Raw genomic sequence first — 13,283 nt, forward strand, 5'->3', positions numbered from 1 at the left:
TGAAACAGCACATGCTTGAATGACAAAGTCAGTCTCTCTCTCTCTCTCTCTCTCGCTCTCTCTCTCTCACACACACACACACACACACACACAATGTGTGAGAGAGAGGACAAAACATAAAAAAGTGAGTTGGATCCTTTAAAACTTCTTGTAACTCAGGTTGGGGAGCATCTAAGAGGCATGTGGTCTTTAAAGAGATTTTTATGAAGCTGTACTAGCAGTACCTTTCTTCTTTTACTGCTTTAAATGTTGTTGCACCTTTATAATACTCTTGCCCCCACCCCCATCATCTCCTGAATGAAATGAGGGAAAACAATCCAGATGTTGAGTGCCTTGGGCTTCTTCAGAGATTGTGGTAAACTGAATTCTAAAACCCCACATATACACACACATCAGTAATGGATATTATCAGGAAGTGGGAGGGGAATAATGTCTATTTGATACTCAAAAACAACCTCAAAAACTTAGCATGCCTGCTGAAAATTAAACAAAGATATTTGAAGATCGTAAACAAAGAAGGTGGAAGGGGACTGAACAGCAGCAAGCATACCTAAAGCACTAATTTTACTATTATTTCAGTGCTGTTGCTAAGGGTTTTAAAGTGTTTCCAGGCATGGTCTACCTTTGATAAGAGTCTTGAGAGGATATCAAAGACCTGTAATTGGTCAAGAAAATTCCAAAGCACACTGAAAATAGTTCTGTATCTTCTCTGACCTTTGATAAAATAGGGCAAAGAAACAAGTAATATGATTTAAATAAATAAACCAATAAATAGTGATATTAGTGTTACATTAGTGTTATTAGTGATATTAATCAAACAATAGTTGAGTAAAAGAAATTACCTAGAGAAAACATAATGATGTTTTCAAGCTAAAGTATATGCTGTGTTATACAAGAAGTTAAGTTCAACTCACTGCAGTAGGTTAAATCTTACCCCCAAAAACCCAAGAAGCTAGACGTCAGTTCTTAATATAGTCAGTTTTGGAGGAGTTACTTCCTTTATAAAGCTCATGATATTCACAGCCATGAGCAAAGCAATTACAGCACATGCAAGCTAACTGGAATGACATCATACTGATATTCCATATAGTTCCTAAAATGACAATAAAAATTACGTCAACGTCCTTTCACACAAACATGTTTAAACGATCCTTCGTTTCATTTTTAAAAGTATTAGATCAAAAAGAGAGCAGCTTTCATTGAACCAAATGGAGTTAAAAGTGAGCTGGACTGCATTGTTGATGCAGGCTGTGCTCAAAAGTGCCAAAGAGCTGGCCCTGGGCCTTAGTAACAACACAGCTCACCAGACTGAGACGCTCCTGATTCTGGGAGATTTACAGGTCCCAGTGCTTGACTGCAAAAAGTCTATGCTGCTTTAGGTGAGTTGGCATAATCCCAGAACATTTGGCTAGACTGTAAAATTAGAAAAGCAGGTGTGAAGACAGGGTGAGGGGCTGTACCTTTTAATAGAATGGACATGGAATGGTTTGCCATCTACAAACTGTACAAGCTGCATACACTTTTAAATCCCACATGCCAACTCAGGTGATTTGTAGACTTGGGCCCTCTAACACAGATGGATATCTGGAGGAAATACGCACTCAGAATTAGCTATGAGCCCAAGAGTTACCCAGCGCTGTTAAAAACAGTAATGAGGTTTGGCTAGATATATTTAAAGCCATTCAGTTTACAGTTCACACCTAAATTAAACTAGGTGACAATCACAAACACTTATTAACACATTTGTGGTATTGGGTTCAAACCAGTTTCAATTTAATTATTATGGAGCTTTATTTTAACAGTGAGAGAGCTCTGTAACTATATTCCTTAAATCTAACCCAGCAGTTCTCTGAACCTGGGAGACTGTTGAGCCTGAAAAATTTATCTAGCACAAGCTTTATTTGCTCTAGTGCCCAATAGATTTCTTCATTATTCTGTATGTTGCCAGTGTTTGATACAACAAGAAGCTGCAGTCTAATGTGACTCTCGATCCATCCATTATCAATAAAGTAAAGAAACAAGGACAACAAGAGTGAAGACTAACGTAGGAAATCTGATAACACAGACACACTCACACACACACACACTCTCTCTCACACACACACACACACACACACACACACACACAAATCCAAAGCATTAAATGGTCTTCAGAGTACTTGATGAGCCAACCCTATAGGTGTCTACCTCCAAATCAGTATAAAGAGAACAGGGAGCCCATTTCTGAGCTCCTTAGGAAAGAAGTTATCCAGGAGACATCCAGTTCAAGCTCCTATGCTTGTCCATTTATGGTGGTGCACAAAACAGATGGAAGTTTGAGGCTTTGTATAGACTATAGGAGAGGAAATGCTAAAATGAAACAGGATGCCTTTGCGTTACCAAGGATTGTTGAAAACCTAGGCATGCTTTGCTGTTTTTGAATGAGACTTGTAAGCAGATATCACCAGGTTGCAGTCTTCAAAAATGACACCACATCATTTGGTCTCTTTAGACTCTGTAATGGGCCAGCAGCTTTTCCAAAGTCTCATGCACAGTAACATGAGTGACCTAGTAAACCAAATCAAAGAATTGGTTTATTGAAGGTTTCTCCCAAATAGCAGCTCTCCTTTATGACATTATAAATGTATGCGTCAAAGAAGTAATTTGGTTAAGGTTTATCAGTTGTTTAAGTGTTCCTGGACATCACTATGGGAAATAGTTTTCAAGCAACTAAAAAAAAGCTAACTAGTTCTCTGCCATTAGGTTATGCAGATTTCATGCAGATTGATGGCTTCTCGTGGCAGAGAAGAATTATCACAATTACTGCAGGAAACTTGTACTTCTTGCGCTAAAGTGGGCAGTGGTGGGAAGTTCAGGAGTTATTTTTTGGGGTCCAAGTGTCATCATAACAGATAAGTCATTGTGTCATCTTTCCACTGCCAAAATGGGGGCCATCAAACAATGATAGGTCTCCCAGATATGTCTCTCACAGCAACTCCACAGTGGCGTCCCTTACTCATCATCTCTTCATCCAGAATTAGAGGAGCTCAAGCCTGAAAATGAAGGCTCCTGACACTTAATATGTTTTTAAAATTTTGGAGTGAACAAAGACAGCCGATTTATCAGGAGAGGTTAAGATTGTCAAAATAAGTGCAGTCCTTGCTGAGACAAAGAAAAAGATGGACTGTTTTTCTGAGTGATTGAGGATGTTAATGTTGAAGAATGTTATCAGTTCTTGATGCATCCACACCTAAAAGATAATTTACTCAAAAGTGTGCATGGCCAGATTGGGCATCCAAATGCCAAACACAGATCTTGTTAAATCAACAATGTTTCTGGGGAGGTATGTACAGGATGTAGAAAAAATGGGTGAAAGAGATATGTGCTGACAAATATTCCGAACATATTTGACCTCTTTCTTAGCTGCCCACCCAGTGTAAATTGAGATTGTGGATTATACCATATGGTCTTTAGTTGAACATATGTCTTCACTAATGTAACGACCTGAGTGCTGCTGGGCAAGGAGCAGGACATACAGACTCGCCCGATGGAGACAAATGTTTATTAACATATGATACAGACACCAGCACTCACGTATAACGGTGCCGTGCACATACACACACAAAACACATAACATGACAAAGCCTGGTTCCCACCCAACACAAGGCAGGCTAGGAGCTGCCAACAATGGAGGTCTTTGAGGTCATGAGGGGGAAAAGCAGAGTCCATGCATTCTCCCAGGGCAGTCCAGTATGCTCCGCACCACAATGTGTCGATGTGCCTGTACACACACAAAAGGCACAACTACACACAAACAGATGCGTCTATAGACACACATGAAAGGTGCTTCAGTGCAGTGCCCGCTGGAAGCGCAGGCGTTGGAGGCATGTCCTTGGCACCCACTGGACATGCAGAGGGGCATGTCTGCCCCGGCTCCAAACGTGCTACTCCTCATAATGGTCCTCCTTTTGCCAGCCCTTCCAGTACTTCTGGCCCTTCCACAGAAGAGGAAGAATATAGGCTTTATCCTTGCTAGCCCAGAGACCTAGCTGGGTCGACCAATCACCTTCACCGTGGTCCTCCTGGAGCCTCTCAGCTCTCCAAGGTCCTGGCTCGGTAACCCTAGGCGCCCAACAAATAATTTCAGGGGGCGTTCCCCTCCTCCTCTGGTATGGCCACAAACACCAGTCGTGGTCCTCTTCCCAATATCCAGGGATCCAGGCACCAGCTTGGGATGTCCTTAAGCACATCCCTGTAGGAGGTCCATTTCCCGTCGAGTGAGTAGGCGTCCTGTTGTGGTCGGTCATTCTATAATGGCCCAAATGCCACAGGGCATGGAGCAGGATGCACAGACTCCCTCTATGGTGACATTTAACATGCAATGCAGACAACGGCACTCACATACAACAAACAGTGAATACGAACATTATGACTATGACTATGAATAGAAATAGAAACAGGAACTTGAACATGAATAAGGCAAGACCAACAACCATGCACACTCCCACAGTGGTTTAAATACACAAAGACATTATATGCTAAACCATGTGCAGGTGCTTGCAAACATGGGCATGGTACAAACAAGACAAGCCAAACAGTCAACAAGAAACTCCCATTGCATGCGGTGGGCCATAGGACATGATCAGCAGGAAGGGGAGCATTCCGTGACAACTAACTTCAGTAAAGCATTCCCCACCAGGCATATGATGGCTGAGACCACAGTAAATATCCTTTTGAGAGAGTGTTTTATTAAATACAGTGTTCCAAAATGACTCCACTCTGTTCTGGGTCTAAATTTTTAAAGTCCTATCATCGCCAAATTATGTAAACTCTACAGAGCAAAGACAACCATACACCACAACAGCCTCATTCAGTAAAGTCATCCAGGACTTCTTATGAACGGTTCCACTGGGGGAAGGAAAAAAAAAAAAAAAAGGTTTTTATGTATAATGTGAAACCACATTCAACTGGCTAGTCACTTTATTTCTTTCAATTTGGAGTCCTCCAAAATCTTGTTCTCAGTGCACTTTTGGGTTGAGAATAAGTGATGCATTTGGGACTAGGAAGTACTTGGAGAAGAAAGCCATAGAGAGGATAGCCCAGCAACAAGAAAATATCATTTAGCAGACACTCTTTTCCAGAGTGACTTACAATGTGCCTTGTCATTTACTCATAGAATATTTCCAAATACAGTACAATAGGTTAGAATTAAACATACCAATGAACTAGAATACTGTAGAATACAGGGATGAATGCTAATAATAATGCTAGAAGTGCAAAATACATGAGGTCTATCTTAAACAAACACACCTTGTCACAAACAGTCACACCTTGACAAGATCTAGAAATACCACCTGGTGGGCAAGAACCTACAGCAATATTCACTTCAGAGTTGTTAGTTTCTGAAAATCTGACTATGAAACTGATTCCTGCACCAAAGAAATGGAGGGAAGGGAGTCCTAACATGCATTTTACCCCTCCATGTAAGAGTCAGAGAGCAACAGTTGCAAAACATTGTAACCCAAGTCATTTACCAAGATTAGTTTATAATGCTGTGTCCCTAAGCATGAAGTTAGTCTCTCTGGTGTTAGCTAGTATGGTCAAATAGTTCTGTGAAGCTATGAGATATAATGGAAGGTTAGAAAATATCTGAGGATGTTGACTTTGTGACATTCTCCCCTGCTACCAAGTGAAATGTTGGTTAGGTCATAAGCCATAAGTGTAACCAAATAAAAAGCATAAAAAAGTATTTTGTAAAAAGTAATGTTTCTGCTACTGTAATGTTTTGTTACTGTATATAACAAGGAAAATTAATTCAAATGAGTATTACACAAAACAGCTAAGAGTAGCTGTAGATTGTGACACTTTTTAGAGGTGTTTACTGATAGCTATTATTTCATATCAGAAGACATAAGTACAAGCAAGCAGCAAAGAGAATTGGCTAGCACAACAGCATTGATAAAGGTCAAAGATAAATACTGCCAATACAATTTAATACAGATAGTCATAATACAACAATTTATTAAGACTGGTCATAAAGGTTAAAAATATAGGAACAAAATTTTTTCAAATAAATATATGGATTCTCTGTGATTATTAGATTGGAAACTCATCTCAGTAAAAAATGATTACTGAATGAAACAGTATGCCCTGATTGCACATTGTGATTTTCATAAGTGGTGCTTCATCCTGGATAATCATTTATTTCCTGGATAATCAAGAGGTGTTGATGGTTATAAATTCCTTGCTGGAACAAGTATTGCATGATTTGCAATTGAAGAGCTTCCTGGCTTGTTGCACTAAAAACATGAAGTGAGTATTAGATATTAATCATCAAGGAAGCTGGTTTTAGGTAGACTCATTACTATTACAGGTATGTGTCTGTCTAGTGCATGTAGACTGTGCTTTGTATCACTTTTTGGTTCAAAGTTGTTTCAAATGTTTTTGATTTACAGTACGTTGGCGGCGTTTTCCAGGGTTGTGCTTTTAACAGGAGCTGGGTGTGTATTAGGGAATTCTGTTTCCATTTTACATGCAATACTGGTTTGGTCTAATTTGTGGATGCTTTTGTAGGTGGTAATAGGCTGAGTGTGGTTGGACTTCTGCTGTGACCAAAGAGGAAGATTTGTGGTGTCCTGCTGTGGACTATGACGCCATTTTACTGCCTTCCATTTGATTTGTTTTTTCATGTTTTTTTTTTTTCTTTTGTGTGTTACCTTTTCCATTTGTTTTGCTTTCTTTGTGGTTTCATCTGGCTTTGTTTAATTATCTTTTTAAAAATTCTTCCTGCAGAATTTCTTTTAAGTAGCTCAGGGGACTGGAGAAATGTTCTGCTGAAATTAATGGAGGGTTGGGTCAATCCTCCAAGTTCTCTGGGTGTGAACCATTTTGAAGGCTCTATGAAGAGCAGTCGACAGAAGAATTTAAAAGGGGGAGGCAAAAATCAGAAATGAGAAACAGTAAATCCAAGGTACAATGCACAGTAGTAGAATTAGAGAAAGAACACTCAGTATGCTCAGAAAACAAAGGAGGCAATACTTCACAACATGAACTTTCAGACAAGCTTATATACATGTTTCTAAATGATAGACAGGTGAATTCAGTATTTGGTTGATGATCTGATGTGATGTTCTTGATTGGTTGAGTCCTGAGTTGGGTGACGAACAGCCTGCTGGGTATTGTAGTGTGCTATGGAATTGGGCAATATGACATATTATAGGAGGATGAGTCAGGGATAGACCACCTTATGTTTTTTTTGTTTTTTGTTTTTCCCCCCACAGAAGTTTATTAAGCACCAGAGAAACTACTCCACAAAAGAACAAGACACAAACACTACTACCATCATTGCAGAACTTGGATGTGTATATTGGATCCAATTCTTTACCTGTGGTTGTGTATACAGACCACAACCCCTTAGTGTTCCTCAATAGGCTGAATAACCTCAACCAAAGACTGATGAGCTGGTCTCTTATTGTGCAAGAATACAATATCAAAAAACATGGTCACTGATGTCCTTTTGCAGGCATGGAACCCTTAATCCTGTTATTTTCTTTTGTTTCATTTTGCAAAATGGTTTGTTGTTAGGGGTTGGCATGTCATGTGTTTCTATTGTTCCTGGGTTTTTTCCAGTTCACTTTTCTGTCACTTTTCGCAGGTTGGGCCCTGGAAGCCAGCATCACTCTACACCAATCAGAAGGTTCCACCTAAAGATCGGTGGGTGGGACCTTGTATTGATAGGTTGGTCTGCGAGACTCAGAAAGAGCGTTATTGCTCCCGGGGGTCCCCTGCGTTTCATTTGCTGAATTTGTGTGACTTGTGGTTTGACTGTGTTTTGAATTGACTTTAGTGAAGGATTTTTGGATAACATTTTGGTATTTGTCAGCAGAATGTACAGTCACGTATTTTTTGTGTTTGGTCACCAAGCTGTCTACTAAGATTGAGAACAGGTTATTAGTAAGTGCACGCACCTACATTGTACATCACAAAGGTTTGCACACTGTGTCTAAACACCCCAAGTAAGAGGGCAGGTGCCATCCCCTGTACTTTTCTTTAGTCTAAGAATAATGTAGTCAGGCAGTTTATTTATTTTCATATATTTTATTATAAGACTAGGTAAGTGATCCATGCAATAGACTAGGTTAGTGTGTGGTTGTTCTTTTCTTTTTTTTGGCACCAACCAGGTTCTCTTTCCTAGCAAGAACCTGTGTTTGGATTCACCTTTTTGTTGTTATCATGTTGGGATGTTTTGTGTATTGTGTGGGGGAAGGCCTTACAGTTTAGTGTTAGTGTCCCATTAAATAAATTTTTAACTAGAACGATATGTGCGGATGTACTGCTTCTGGGTTCTTGTAGTAGTTATTCACATTCGCACCTAGACCAGAGCCTACAGGTGGGCACGTAACACTGTCCTTACAGAATAATGCACACACAGCGAGGCACCTGCTGAGAAGCCTATTAAAAGAGCTCTGGACTATTTTTTGCGACAAGTGAAATTAGCTAGGCCTTTAGGGACACCAGCAGCAGTATTTAGCTGTAGACAGGGGACCAGGGCCTCGGACATTGCAGGTAATCTTAAGGTCTTAGGCAAGCATAGGTTCTCTAAGATAATCATTCAAGTAGGAGCTAACGATATAGGCCTTCGCCCATCAGAAATTACTAAAAATAATAGTGCAGAGGTGGGTTAATCGGTGAAGGTGGTGTCCAATGATGTAGTATGCTCTGCTCCCATCCCAATGTTGCGCGGCGATATAACGTACAGCCGGTAATCTTCACTGAACTGCTGGATGTGAGTGGTGCTCACAAAACAATGTGGGGTTTATACATAATTGGATCACAATCGAGGGCAAACTCCTACCAGAGAGGGCGCTAAACATCTAAAGCTCTCATGATAAATGAAATCGTAACACAACATAGATTTAATGTACTTTGGCTAACAGAATACTGGATCAGGCCAAATGAGAACAGTACATAGCTTCAAATGACTCACTGAGTGGTAGCTCAGTGGTTAAGAGTTTTGACTTGTAATTGAAAGTATGCTGGTTCAAGCCACACTGTTGGGCTCCTGAGCAAGGCCCTTAACCCTCAAGTTGTACTCAGTCAGAATTGTAAATTGCTTTGGATAAATGCATCAGCTAAATGCTGTGAATGTCCTTCTGTGTACACTGCACTTGTCTAACTGGCTGTGTCATTGCATTTATTTATACTGACACATTAGGCATAAACCAGAAAGCTGGTAATCATTTTGAGTCCTTTGAAATAATTTTCACTAGCATAAATGATGTAGCCAGTGATAAGAAGCCCACCCAGCCTCTTCCACTAATCGGCATTTACAGGCCACCAGGACCCTACTCAGAATTTATTTACTAATTTATTGCAGATTTCTTCTCTAGTCACTCTAGTAGAAAGAGCCATTATTGTTGGTGATTTCAATATTCATTTGATAGTGCCCAAGACCATCTGAGATCAGCCTTTAATTCTATATTAGAATCAGTTGGTTTCACCCAATGCCAACAGAACCCACACACTCTGGTGGACATATTCTTGATTTAGTAGTGACATGTGGTGTAGACATAGAGAACATAGTCATACTACCCCAGTCTGATGCCATCTCAGGCCATTCCCTCATTCCATTTGAACCACATATAAGCCACAATATAGTAACCTCGTCTCACTACCACATTACATGCGTGATCACATCAGCCAATGCATCTAGATTTATTGCGAATCTCCCAGACTTATCATTTGCGACTAGGATACCCTCAAACCCCACAGAACTTGATCAAATGACTGCTTAGAATCAGTATTCTGCTGCACACTCAATGTCATGGTTAGTCCCTCCCAGCTTGCATGTTTTCTCTGTCTTGTGTATTTGAATTCCATGCCATAGTTTCATTTTCTCCGCCCCTCATTTGATTGCTCACAGTTACCTTGTTAAGTTCATGTATTTAAACCCTGTCTGAGGCCCTGTGTTTTTGCTGTTCATTGTGTTTGGATGTTTGAATGTGATATTAAGCCCGTATGTTTTTCAAAGCCTGTGTTTGTTAGACCATGTGTTATCTTAACCATTTGTTTTTCCTTACCTTTATGTGTTATTTCTTAGTTTCTGTTGTAGCCTGCTTCCCCTGTTTGCCTTCGTGTACTTGTGTTTTTGGTTCATCATGTATCCCCGTAAACTCTGTGTTGGCTCAATGACCCTGGACTCCTCTAATGACTACGACACTGGATTTGCTCTTAATAAATCTCTCTCTTCTCCGCACATGCTTTCACCTCCTTATCGCTCAGCGTTACACCCAAAGATTTGTACCTTGGTACAATGTACAGATTTGCAATTTAAAGAAAGACACTCAAAAAATAGAAACAAAATGGCACCACACTAAACTTGTAGTCTTCCATCTTGCATGGAAGGAGAGCCTTCTCAAGTATAGAAAGGCACTTATTACCTCTCAAAGAGTTTATATATTGCACATCTAACTAGGAATAAAACTGACAGAAATGCTCAGATTCCATCACATTGTAGTAATGAGTTCATGAATTTCTTCAATGAGAAAATTAAGCACATTAGAGATAATTAACATGATACTGGGCAGCTACTTATCAGCCAAGACAAAAAAGACTCTAGAATCCTTTACAGATTGCTCCTTTAAGAGCCAGAACTTACATTTCTGATCTTGTACTCAAAATCCTCCACTTGCTTACTAGATTCACTGCTAGATTCACAAAATTTATTAAACTCCTCCTTGAGCATTGATACATGCCTAAATCATTCAAATTAGCAGTATTCAGACCACTTATCAAAAAAATCTAACCTCAACCCATGTCAGCTGTCAAATTACAGGCCGATTTCAAACCTTCCATTTATTTCCAAGATATTAGAAAAAGCTGTAGCTCAGCAATTAAGCTCATACCTGAATTAGAACATGAAGTCTTTCAGTGAGGGTTTAGGCCATCATAGTACAGAGACAGAACTGATTAAAGTAGTTAATTACCTGTTGTTGGCTTCTGGCCAGGGTTATGTTTCTTCACTTATATTGCTTGATTTGAATGCAGCATTTGACACTATAGGTCACAACATTTTAAAGACTCAAAAATGTTGTTGGGAATATTCCTTTCCTGGTTTAAATCTTATCTAGCCAGTTGCTACTTCTCAGCATACAACAAGGTTAGCTATGGTGTCCCACAAGGATCTGTTTTAGGGCCTTTGCTTTTTTTCTTTATATATGCTACCTCTAGGTGACACTATATATAATAACTGTGCTAGTTTCCACTGCTACCTTGATGATACTAAGCTATATATATATATATATATATATATATATATATATATATATATATATATATATATATATATATATATATATACTAAGCCAGAGGACATATATCAACTTAGTATTATTGAGGAATGCATAAAGGACATTAGACACTGGATGTTGAGAAACCTTCTCTCACTTAATCCTGGCAAAACAGACTCTCTAATTACTCAATGAACCTAAATGGTCTTCCAATCACATCTTCTCTAACAGTTAAAGATCTTGGAGTAATTATGAATCCCAGTTTCTTGTTCGAAGCTCATGTAAATAATATTTCTAGGACCGCCTTTCTCCACCTCAGGAACATTGCAAAGATTAGGAACGCACTCCACTCACATGATGCAGAAAAGCTAGTCCATGCATTTATCACTTCAAGATTGGACAACATTGGCTCCCATTAAAATGTTGTATTGATTATAAAATACTTCTAATGACCAACAAAGCACTGAATGGTCTTGCCCCACAGTTCCTTAGGGAACTCCTAGTGCACAACGACCCACCATGTCTGTTTAGATCAAAAGGTGCAAGCTCTTTACTAGGGCCAAGAATTAGAAAATCTACTGCAGGGGGCAAAGCCATTTCCTATAAAGCTCTCACACTGTGGAATAACCTGGCCTTGTAATCAGACATGCCCAATATCGGGACCAGACTAGGAATTCTAGAAAACTGGACAAGACATTAATTGCTTATTTTTTTTATTTTATTATTATTTATTTATATTTCTCTTTCACTATTTATTCTGCTTGTTATTGTCTATATTGTTACTATTGTGGTGACCGTTGGTGGCCAGAAGAGGCCGGGCCCCCCTTCGAGTCTTGGTTACTCTCAAGGTTTCTTCCTCATGCTCTAGGAAGTCACCCTTTGCTTAATCACTCGGGCTTGGACTCAGATATTTGTAAAGCTGCTTGCTGAACACATCTGTTGTAAAAAGCTATATATATATATATATATATATATATATATATATATATATATATATATATATATATATATATATATATATAAATAAATGTGAAACTATAATAAGTTTAGCAATAATAGCTAAATCTACTAAGTGCATATCATAGACTATATATACAGTATATGGTCCCTATATGAATCAACTTAATATCGTTACAACTACCAGTTTATACTATGTGTTCTCAGTAGTTTAGTTATTGATCAGGCACATTAGTGGACAGCTTATTTGGAGACTTATCTTGGCATTATGTAGCTAGCTAGAAGGTACTAAACCAGGTGCAGTGAGTACTGCCTTGCTACCTCTGATCTCCTTTCATTCTTTTGGTTGTGTGCATGCACTTTCAAGTTTATCTAAGATAAATTTAAGCCCAATGCTTCATAGAAAAACTTGCATCAGTTATTTCATCAAGGGTAACTTTTTCAGTCCAACCAGCACATTCCCATTGCTAAAATGCACATATATAAGAAGTTCAAAGGATTTTTAACATTTATTGGTAGCTATGGTTATAATTAACAGCTGCACAAGAGTGGATTAATATTGTCCCTTTGCACCTCAGCACATCTGTTTAATTATGAATGTATAATGTATGCATCTAGGCAAAACAGGTCATCCACAAAGCAACAAACCATGCAAATTCACCAAGTAGAGCTGCAGAGTGCTGAAGTGCATACCACATAAAGTCACCTACCTTCTATTGCATAACTCGCACCAGATTTCCAAACTGCCTATGAACGCAACATTAGCACAAGTACTGTGTCGGGAGCTTCATGAAATGGGTTTCCATGACTGAGCAGCTGCACACATGCCTAAAATTACTGCTCAGTGCCAAGCATTGTAAATCATGCCACTACTAGACTGTGGAGTAATGGAACTGTTCTCTGAAGTGATTAATTTCGTTTAACTATCTGGCAGTTTGATGAACGGGTTTGCCAGATGCCAGGAGAACATTACCTACCATAATGCACAGTGCCAAAAGAAAAGTTTGGTGGAGAAGGGCTAATGGTCTTCACTGTTTCACTGACTTCCACGCCACAGAA

The sequence above is a fragment of the Electrophorus electricus genome, chromosome 4 (genome assembly GCF_041902795.1).
Source record: "Electrophorus electricus isolate QZ-2024a chromosome 4, ASM4190279v1, whole genome shotgun sequence".
NCBI classification, from domain to species: domain Eukaryota; kingdom Metazoa; phylum Chordata; class Actinopteri; order Gymnotiformes; family Gymnotidae; genus Electrophorus; species Electrophorus electricus.